At 46.9% G+C, this 11,464-nt stretch overlaps 1 protein-coding gene across 2 annotated transcripts in view; it reads right to left on the reverse strand.

The window, feature by feature from the left end:
• ZBTB40 (zinc finger and BTB domain containing 40) overlaps window positions 1-10,145 on the reverse strand; it is a 69,206-nt gene extending 59,061 nt beyond the window's left edge. Inside the window, exons 1-2 of one of the 2 annotated variants that reach the window (XM_084788262.1) lie at window positions 9,497-9,855; window positions 5,686-5,888 (exon numbers count right to left, since the gene is read on the reverse strand). The gene's annotated coding sequence lies outside the window, so the exon portion shown is untranslated. The other variant, XM_084788261.1, reaches the window with a different exon arrangement.
• Between the last annotated feature and the right edge of the window lie 1,319 nt (window positions 10,146-11,464).

An 11,464-nucleotide genomic window follows, 5' to 3' on the forward strand; every position in this document is an offset into this window, starting at 1 on the left:
AAGAGTCTCAACAAGCAATCACTGCTTTAATGCTTTCAAATCCGGCCTCTTAGGTGTACAAAAGACCCTTGGCTTTGTCACTGATAGGCCTTTTGCTCTGACCTGAAAACCTGGATGACTTGCAAGTTCTCATAACTTGATTATCTGAATACATCTTCCTTCGGCAGGGATACATCTGGACACATTTAACACAGTGCCAAACTCCCAATCTCCATCTGACATACAAATGAAAGCACCCTGGCAGGGACCCAGTATCCCACAAGCGCTGTGATGTAGGAGGCTGTGCGCTCAATGTGCTCAACAGTAAAGGTCTGGAGTTGCCCTCTAGACACAGCTGCCCAGGGGTGAACATCAGCTTGGCCCCCTAATGAGATGCTAAGACTTGAGACAAGTTGATTATTCTTGGGAATTCAGTTTCCTCATAGGTCAAACGGAGATGACACCAAGGCTTGCTCACCTCATGAGGTGTTGTGAGAATAGCCTACCCTCCTTAAACAAGTCGACACATGAGCTGTTACTACTGCCCAGGACAGGACACTGTTTCAAGAAGAGAAATGTTCCCTGCTGGAACGTTTGTTTTTATTACATGCATCTACTTAAGTTATATTTTGGTCTTTGATATATACGTCAGCTATTACATAATGGCTTTTGAGAACAACAACTTGATATAATCCCACCGCTCATCTTACACAGCTGATTTAGGATGAAAGCCAGCAAGGAGGGAGGAGATGGGATAGTGTGAGGCCTCTCACAGGAGCACCAGGCTATGATCTGACAAGTTTCATACAAACCCAGCATATAACAGGAATGAGGGGTTTCTCAGGTGACGCTGGCCCAGTTCTCACATTTCACAGCTCAATGTTTTATCTTAAAGTTCCTTGATAATGGAAATTAGGAAGAGACCCTCCCTGTTTCCTATCTTACATGTGCAGCTGCATCTCATGTCATTTGGATATCTAACAATTTCTCATTGATAGAGCAATTGGCGCTGGGGATTAAACCCAGGGCTGAGCATACTCACCTCAGCCCTAAGTCCTTATTAAATTCACAGTAATAAATAGCTGTCCTTCGGTATCTGGGTGTGTTGATTCTAGGCACACACACCCTCAGTTATCAAAGCTCACAGAACATCGTGCAGAACTCCAAATTACCCATGCACATCTTTCGGTAAACTTTCATCTGTTAGAGATGCAGATGCTATGTAAACAGCTGTTCCAGCGATGATCTAGGTAAGGAAAACTCTGTACACGTTCAGCACAGGTGAATTCTTCCCCAAATATTTTCAATCCAAGGTTGGCTGAATCTATGGATGAGAAACCCATAGGCAAACAGGGCTAACTGTATATTCTAAATGATAAGTAATGAGGATGACAATCTGGAAAAATTAAGACAGTTGCGAGGCTGCCATAGGGACCCATCTATAGTAAGTAACATTTACTAAGCATTTCTTGTACCCTAAGCATGGTGGCAAGTATCTTATACAAGTGGCATTACACAATCCTGTAAAACCAGTGAATTAGTTACTAATTTTTTTTTTTTCCGAGACAGGGTTTCTCTGTGTAGCCTTGACTATCCTGGACTCGCTCTGTAGATCAGGCTGGTCTCAAGCTCACAGTGATCCGCCTGCCTCTGCCTCCCAAGTGCTGGGATTAAAGGCGTGCGCCACCACTGCCTGGCTTCAGTTACTAATATTAACCTCTTTCCAATGAGAAATGGAAGCTTGGCAAGATGAAGAGATTTGCCCAAATAACCAAGTCAATGCATGGCAGTCAGTAAGTGAACCCACACTGTCTGATGCCAGAGATGACACTGTTCCCAGAAAGTTATGAGGCCCAAGACTGAGAACTTCAAATCAGATGAACCTAGTTCTCTCACATCTGGACAGCTTGCCACTGCTCAGAGAGACTGTGCACACACAATAAACAGCTGGTTTTTCATTAACACAGGTGTGAAGCTCCTGTGTACAGCACTTACTCAGCATGCAAGAGGCCCTGGATTCCATCCCCAGCACCAATGAGGCTCAGGAAATGGTAAAGCCTACTTATTCTCTGCTGCGTGAAGCCTTGGCACAGTGTGGACCTTAAATGTTCTCACAAGCCCACATGGTGAAAGCATCAACCTCGGAAGAGAGCTACTAAGAAGTGATGGAAATTAAAAGGTGGGCTGTATGGGAAGTCTGGGCACTGGGGCATGTCCTGGAGGGCATAGTGGACTCTGCTCCTCCACACACTCCTTGCCTCACCACAGGCCCCAAAGCAACAGGGCCAACCAACAATGGGCCAAACCATGAGCCCCAGACCCCCAAAACCACGAGCCCAAATTCTTCTCTTTATGGCTTGCCATCTCTCGGGTGTCTCATATGAGCCCATGCCCAGTTTCCCAGCAGTGGCTGTGAATGGGGTGTGCCAGTCCACCCAGCAGAGCTCAAGCCAATGCCCCTCCTGACGCCTGGCACTACACAGACAAGACACTTTGCTCTCGGAGAGTTCATGGCTCAGCTGGAAAGAAGAGCCCTCTTTCTGCCTAAATCTGCCCTTTCTTCCACCTTTGTAGAGAAAGATGGAAGCAGAGAGCGACTGCAGATACCTCTCTCTCTGCACCGTGTCCTACTGCAATGCTCAGATCATTCGGCCCTCAGTACCGTGTGTGCTGCACAGAGCAACGTCATTTTCCTCTCCTGCACTGTTAACTTCTTCCTTTGTCTTTGAAGAACTGGGAATTGCTTTCATCTCTAGTTTTCTGCCAGTCCATCACCGGGGAGTATAACAAGAGGGTTATCTTAAGGAACTAACAAAAAAAAAAATGCAAAAGTGTAGCTTCTCCACTGCCTTTAACTCTGGCAAAGAGCCTGTGGGATTCCATCGTTATTTGCTCAAAAATGTTCAAAGGGAAACAGGGAAAATTTCATCCTCACCATTCTGCAGCCCAGGAAAGAAACCCAGAACTCTAGGGGCCAATTACTCCACCGCCTGGACTTTGACCTTCAGAAGTCTCCCTCCGGTTTTAACCTGACTGGAACTGAGGGCAGCTGACAGCAGAGGGGCAGCTGAAGGAGCAGCTTGTGTCCAGGGTGGTTATACTAATGACTGCCAGGCCCTCAGAGAAGCACTCCAAAGTTACAGGGCCGTGCCAAACCTACAGGCTAATAGAGCAAATTTCACTGTCACTTTAAAGTCACTACCTTCCTGACATCGGGCTAGGTGCTGGGCAAGCAGAACAGGGGCAGCCCTTTGAAAACCAATCACTAACTGGTGGCTCGAATAAAACCAAAGGGAGGAGCCAGAGCAGGCAGAGCACCCCAAGGCAGTGAAGCATGAGCAAGGGCTGGCTACAGACAGGGATGGGAAGCCCGTGCCAAAGCTGAAAACACAGCCAGGCTAAGGACAGCACTCTGTCTCCCTCCCTTCTGCTTTCCCCGGGACAAATGGAGCTGAAAATTTCAAAAGCAATCTGTAGAAAGCCTTATGCAGAGCTAAGCCTCATTTAGCTTTGCAATTCTCGTATGGAACCTTCAACATGTGCTTTCCCAAGCCTAAGAAGGAACTCATCACCTTATCCTCAAATTAATATACTGGGAGTTTTTCTTCATAGTTTTCAGAAATTGGAGCTGGGAGTGATGCTGGGAGATTTTAACTAAGTGGATGCAACTTCCTAGCATGCCCAGAAGGCCCTAGTACCATCAAAATAGTAATAATTTTAAGAATAAGACTAATAATTGGGACTTTAAATTGTAAAAATAAACAAATATGAACAGTAAATGGATTTAGCAGGTTGTATTTATCAATATACACATATGTAACACTAATATTGAAGAGGTCAGGAAAATGAGAGGGAGCCAGGTGGCATGGGAGGAATTGAAAAGAGGAGATTTGTGGGGTAGAAATTATGTAAACACAGGATTCATGGATGAAATTCTCAAAAATAAAATGTTCAAATAATCAGTGCCAAAGTTCTAAAAGCTGAAGCAATTTTGTGCAATGAACATGGGCCACTGTACAGCTTTTTGTTTGAAATGAATGTCCTCACTCAGCTCAAGTGAAACTGGCTTCTACTTCTGGTTAGAATCAGAAAGTGTGAAAATCTAAATAAGATAAGTAAAAGCTCCTTATCCAGGTGACTCTACCAAGAAGGATGGGGGTAGGGCTAACAGTATCCAATGCCTAGTGGCTGTGAGGGTCACACAGGACCACAGGATATAATTATGTAAAACAGGTAGTGCAGGGCAGGGCACTTTGTGTGTGCGCAACAACAGTAATGTTTATCACTGATATGGTATTTCTGGGATGTGTTATGGTAGATGACTACCCTGAACCAGGGGCTGCAGACTTAGGAGTACCTGGGAGTGGAATCAGCAGGGACCTTTTCAGGTACAGGTCTTAACAGTTTTCTCACAGTCACCCTCTTGTTTTCCCTTCTAGTTCGTTCATCCATTTAACAAGTGGACACCGAGTACTTTATAAAATAGGGCAAAGTGCTAAGTACTGAACAGGAATAGTGGAGACAGACAGCAGAAGGGCCTTGGAGGGGACAGTGTAAAGGAGATCTGTGAACCATCTGGTCTCACGCTAGAAAGCTGTTGCAGTCTCTGGCACTTGGGTGACAGCAGCTTTAACCAGAAGAGGAGAAAGGGGAGCAGAGACCAAGAGACTAAGGGCTTAAGCAGCAGCACTTCCACCACCGCCTCCTGCTGCCCTAAGGAGGCAAGCACACACGTAACCCACTAGACTTCACCATTCTGCATGGTGACATACATGCAATATGCAGTCAACCGCCATGCTGTACACATTAAAAATCATATCAAAAACTAGCAGCAGCAAAGAAGCTGTATGCCAGGCTGCATGCTGAGCATGTGGACGGTTCCCTGGCACTGAAAGAAATACATGAGCGGCTGGAGAGATAGCTCAGCAGCTAAGAGTACTGACTCTTCTTCTGGAGGACACAAGTTCAATTCCTAGCACGCACATGGCAGCTCAAAACTGTCTGTAACTCCAAGATCTGACACCTTCAAACAGACGTACATATGTGAAGCAGGCAAAGCACCAATGCATATAAATACAAATAAATTATTTTTTTAAAAAAAGAAATACATCAGCCAGGCGTGGTAGCACACGCCTTTAATCCCAGCACTTGGGAGGCAGAGAGTTCGAGGCTAGCCTGGTCTACAAAGTGAGTCTAGGACAGCCAAGGCTACACAGAGAGACCCTGTCTCGAAGAACAAGAAAGAGAGAAAGAAAGAAAGAAAGAAAGAGAGAGAGAGAGAGAAAAGAAATACCTCAAATACTTTAAAAAGAAGAAACAATATGGGTATGGCGGCCCACACCAGTAATCCTAGTACTTTGGATGAAAAGGCAAGAGAATCAGGAATTCACCGTCATCCTTGTGACATAGGGAACTCAAGGCCAGCCTTCCCTACAGGAACCCGTCTCAAAAAAGAAAGGCAGGCAGGCAGGATCTGCTAGCAAGGTTGCTCAGAAACACCATCCACATCTCACTAGTCTCCTGTAAGGTTCTAACATACACAAGGCATTACTGAAGCATGTCCCTAAGTCTTTCAATTATGTTTGACGACTTCATACAAGAAACAAAACCTTAAAAGGTACTTTCAAAACTCTAGAGGTCAAGGTCATAGATCTGTTCAAAGTGACTGACTGTATGACTTCAGTCAGTGTTCCATAGAACACTCACTGTCGGCTCTGCTCCTTTTGAGGGGTCAAGGACCCTCTGAGCGCTGATTAAAGTGATGGGCTCTCCTCCAGGAGAAAGGCAATGGCAGGGATTTGTAGCCATCTTCAAAGACTCCTGGATCCGTTTCCCTGGAGAGTACCGATCTCAGGCAGCTACACTGTATTTATTCTGCGTAAGGAAAGGAGTTACTTGGTGTCTCGATTCTGAGGATCTGAGTTAAGGACCATCAGGGAAACAGAAGGAAATCGGCTTTCTTTCCTTGCCCCTCACCCCCCACCCCTCCAACAGGTTCCCTGGAGGACTGCCAGGGCCTCACACTGTGTGCTCTCTGTGAATGAAATACTGAAGCCTCTGCACAGCTTAAAGAAAAAACGATAGCTTCATCTCGGAACATTAATGTCCTTAATATTTAACTCCTTCCTCTGTTGGGAGTAGCTTGCCTCTCCACATTATCCAGATGATGGCTCTGGAAGGGAAGCGACTGGATCCAGAAGAGCACATACCCCAATTCGATCTCCTCAGAAAATCAAAGCACACACAGGGTTGAGAGTTGAGAAGGGCTGAGGGGCCAGCGCCTTCCCCAGGGTGTCCGCCCAGGTGGTGCTGGGGAGGGGGAATGTGGGTACTCCGTATGAGGCAACAGGGCATACCAATTTGTTTTTCAATCTATTTTACTTCAGTTCAGAGCATCATCTCAGTCAGACAGCCCAGGAAAACAAGCTGTACTTTGGTTACACTCAGTCTTCCTCAATCTCCAAACGCAGCTGAGGGTTGCCAAAGCGTGGCTTGTTTTCCTGGGCTGCTGTCTGCACTGATGCTTTGAACTGAAATAAAATAGATTGAAAAACAAATTGGTATGCCCTGGCTCCTCCTGCAGCCTCATACCATGCTTCAAAGCTGCCGTTACCACCTACTCTTTACTGGAACCCAACAGACCCAAATCACAAAGTACAAATAGCAAAGCTCAGATGGAAAGGTCCCACCCAGACCCAAAATAGCAATTTAATTCTGGGCTTGCAGTTCAATGCTGCATTAACATGCCACTCTGTGGCCAGCTCCCAGCTCCGTTCTCTGGCCTGGATGACATCCTCTGATGACATGCCCCACACAGTTACTGCACACGGCTTAAAGCAAAACCTGACATCCATTCTTCCATATGACAGCCCCAGCAATGCCTCGATTCAGCACAGCCTGTAGTTTCTCACGCTCCTGTTCTATTCAAACCTATTGGAAAGGACTGGTGTTTTTCAAGCATCCCCTACCACGGTAAAGGACACCATGCTTTTGTTTTTTGAGACAGATCCTCATAATGCTTTTTTCTTTTTCTTTTTTTTCTTTTCTTTTTTTTTTTTTTTCCTGAGCTGGCCTTAGACTCACAGAGGTTCACCCTCCTCTGCCTTTTGAGTGCACAGACTAAAGCTGTATACCCCCATGCCTAGCTTAAAGGATGCTACTTTATTAAGGAGACTGTGAAGGGAACCCCACAATCAACTGTAAACACACCCTGGAGGCACGACCCAGCACTTCCTTAAAAGCCCTAAGAAGGTGCAACTATTGGGGCTGAAAGTGTGGCTCGGGCACAAAGCACATGCGTGATGTGATGCAGACCTGGATTCCACTCCTGACACCCCCCAAAATGCAGGTATCTCTGATGGGGAAACAAACAGTCCCAAGCCTAAAGCACTAAAATGATGAAAAACTCTCTGTGTAGACAACTGTATAGCTTGGTTTTAAAAACTAAATTCTCAGGAGACTAAAGGTACCTGCTGCCAAGCAGTCCCTTATGGTGCAACAACATAGTCCTATAAACTGTCCTCTTTCTCAATCACACTGTTGCATACAGACACCCTCTCTCTCTCCCCTTCCCCCCCCCCATGTAAATTTTAAATAATGTAAAAGAACAATTAAATTCCACTTGGGAAAGCTATTCTCTATTTAAACACTAGGAGAAATCTGTCTCCCCCTCTCCCCAAAAGATAGAAAAATGCATTTCCTGCCACTCCTCGTTTTGCTTATAACACATCTGAATTCTCACTGTTATTTAATATACACCTGGGACCAAATTTGGGTTAGTATTTCCAATTAGACATAATTACAAGCAATAGCAAGCACACTGTAAACCAGCTCTCCATACCCAGGCAAGAGGATAGGCTGCCTTACCAGTTAGAGACCAAGAAGACCCCATCTCAGAAAGAAAACATGAGACCTATTGGGGCATTTCTCTACTTCAATGAACAAGACAATTTTTCAAGGCGGCTGCACTGTCCAGACTGTAAGAACAGACAAGTGCTCTACCCTGCACTAAGCCACAGCTCTACCAGTGTTCTTGGTGTGAAACAAATTCTCAAATATTTGCTCAAAGGATGCTCAAGATTTGTATAGTTACTACCTTCCTGGAAACATCACACTGTAGCACTGGCTAGCAGCCGAGGCCACAGAAAGTAAGGTGTGGCAATACCCTTGTGGACCTCACAAGCTGGCAGGAAAGACAACAGATGGAACACAGCAGGGTCTGATCTTGGCTCCATGCTCCCTAAGCACAAACCATGTAATACTGGCCACTTCTCCCCTGGGTAAAAGGTTAATCCTAACACTGTGGCACAGACCATGTGACAGTTCACATTAAGCCTTAGTGCCAGTACCTGGCACAAAGAAACTGCTCGGCGAGTATTAACTACTCATTTTATTGCTATGATGCTGTCTATGAGATGGGTGTTTGAAATTGTTTTTGTCAGACAGGCATACAGGGGTAATGTACAACTGTAATTCCAGCATTTGGAAGCTGAGGCAAGAAAGATCTCAAGTCATAGGTGAGCCAGGGCTGCACAGAAAGACCTTGTTTCAAAAGGGAAGTGTGTGTGGCGGGGTGGTATTTCTGTGTACCTGTGTATTGCCCAAGCCCTCCAAAGAATTTAAATTCCACAAAGAGAGAGGAGAGACGTCATGGTTATCTTGTGTACATTTCCAGGAATCTTAACTGCACATAGTAGAAACACGTACTGATCAAACTCACTTAAACAGGTGAGGGAGCATAGAAAGGGCACGAGCCTGTAACCTCAGCACTTGGGAGGAAGAGGCAGAAGAACCAGGCTATGTATATATTTCCAGGCCAGCCTGGGCTACATGAGACCTTGTCTCAAAAGACAGGCTGGGAAGAACCATTGTTTGCACGACTGGTGAATGTAATTTATGCCAAACACCAAAAATGTGCACTTCGAGATTGTTTAAACAGCTATAGCCTATACCAATTCCAAGGAATAACACTCCCAGAGGAGGAAACAAAGTCTGAGGCAAACCGACCTAGGCTACCACACAGGGGGTTCCCAGTGACAGGCTCAAATGGCCAGTCCTATAACCTAGTACACCCTACGACAGCACAATCACACTTCACTTTCTATTCAAGGGAAATATCTTGCAAAGCTATGTATATAAAATAGATGGCCTATTGCACACACTGGGCGGATGATATCATTGCAAAGAATGAGAAACTACTTAGCTTGACCGCGTCATGGAAGTCAGGGTATTGTGTCAAGTGAACACTAACTAACTCAATCTGCTTGCGCTTGGGCCAGGGCTGGCAAACTTCTGTAAAGCGCCAGAGAGAAATGACTCCGGCTCTATGGGCCTTTTCCATCAAAGCCGAATAGCAGCCAAGCAACTGCGCGCACTCCCTCGCCCAGCCGCAGGCAAGCGGCCAGACAACACATAAACAAAGAACATGGCTGCGTCTCCGTGCAACTTCACTTCTGGGAGCTGAAGTTTTAGTTCACATGACTTCTATTTCCCGTCAACTATTTTAAAACGGATAAACAGTTCTTGTCCCGCAGTAAACAAAAGCTGAGAGCAGAGAGACAGGGAAGGAGTCCTTGGAGAGCGGGCGTCCGCTGGCCCGCCGCAGGGGAGCCGGGTAAGAAGGTCCGCAGTGGCCTGGCGGGGGCCCTGCGTCCTCCTGCAGGAGACCACGACCGAGACTACGCGTGGAGTGAGGGCGGTCCCCGGGGCCACGTCCCGAGGACAGCGAGCATCGGCGGCTGTGACCGACGCGAGCCCAGCGGAGCTCGCTACGCGCGTAAGGTCACATCGCGCTGGGGTCCCGAGGCGCCCCTCACTCGGGGAGTCTCAGGAGCCTCCGCCGCAACAGGGGTCTCCACGCGGAGTCCCAGCGCCGTTTCTATGGTTACCTGTTCAGTAGCGATTCAAACTGCCGTTCTTTATTGACAGCGTCATAGAGGACACGAACACTCCTGCCCGAAGGGAACAATAAAGCTTTCTCCATTCAACAGCGTAGAAGACGCCAAAAGGCAGCCATCTTGGGGCCGGAGGACGCCGAGAGCAGTGGCCCGGATGTGCGCGCGCCACAGTCACGTGCTGGTGGACCGTCTCGCGAGAGGGCGGTGCCTGCATCGCGTGCGCGCTCTCCACCAATAGTAGGATCCCAGGATAAATTGGCGACTAAGTCTTCTCTTGACCCCTGACCTTCGCATCATTTCCTTAGGAGAAGTTTACCTAACATCATCACCCTTTACCCCGGCCAGCTCTGAGGTCAGCAGCGAAGAGACCACAAAGTTTTCTTTCCGTTTTCCATAAGAACAAACACGAGCATGTGCAGGGCTGGGGCGTGATTAATTTCTGGGTGTTTATAGCGTTCCTTTTTCATTTATTCTCTCTCGTTTGACTCGCAACACCACCCTCTGGTTTTGAACCTCGATCTGGGCGTCCTGGCAGTCAAACAGGTGTGAGTCGATCCTGTTAACATCAGCCCCATTGGCGCTGGCCATGAATGCGGTCACTGCATCACGTGCAGACTTTTTTGCCCTGCTAACGATGCCCTAGATTCAGGCTTCTCGTTGCAAGGTCGAGCTCCCTCTTGGTTACAGTTGTTCCGTCGACAGTGACAACATTCAGTCCTCCCTAGCACTGTTGCTGTCAGCTTGACTCAGTGCCACACCGCTTTAATCCAGAAATTCAACCCATGCGGCAGCGCTGTCACCCGAACTGCTGACACTTGACCTGTCATATTTACTATCCTTGTGCACTTATAAGGACTTCCAGGACACGCAAGGCTATATAATAACACCAAGAAGGAGAAGGAAGACCAAGGGGAGAAAGATTTGCTTCAGCTTAAAATTGTAGGTTAGTCCACGTTAGGGAAGTCAAGGCAACACAAGAGCTTCAAACAGCTAGTCCCATCACATCCATAGTAAAGAGCAGGGAGAAGCAAATGCATACTTGCTCATTTGCTTGTGCTCAGTTGAATTTCTTACATAGTGTAAGACCCCTTGTCTGGGGAATGGGCTGTTCACAATGTTTTCTTGTTATTGTTTACCTCAGGACACCTCCCCCTGTGCCCCTACTCCATACCCACAGAGACCACCCCAATGTAGACAAAGCCCTAGTGAGACTCTTCCTAGGTGATTTTGGGTTGTGTCAAGTTGACAAAGCTAAGCATCACACCATGTCACCTGTCCGTTGCTTTCACTGTCATCACCCAAATACTTTTCTTGCCTTAGTCACTAGTATTTAATAGGCCCTGGCCTGGTACACAGTTGCCCTTTCAGTCACTCTTACCCACACAGGTCATCACCACCTTCAGTGTTGGATCTACCACTTTTGCAGCCTCTAGACCTTCGCCTATTGCTGTGTGACTACTGATGCCCCGCCTCCCGAAGCCCTATATTCACTTACAGAAAGAGGCCCACAACGTAGAGCTGTCAGGATTGGGAAACACCTAGGACAATGCTCGGCACATAGGTGCTCCACAAGTAGGTATTAAATTAAT

Source organism: Acomys minous (assembly GCF_964271855.1).
Source record: "Acomys minous genome assembly, chromosome: 6".
NCBI lineage: Eukaryota > Metazoa > Chordata > Mammalia > Rodentia > Muridae > Acomys > Acomys minous.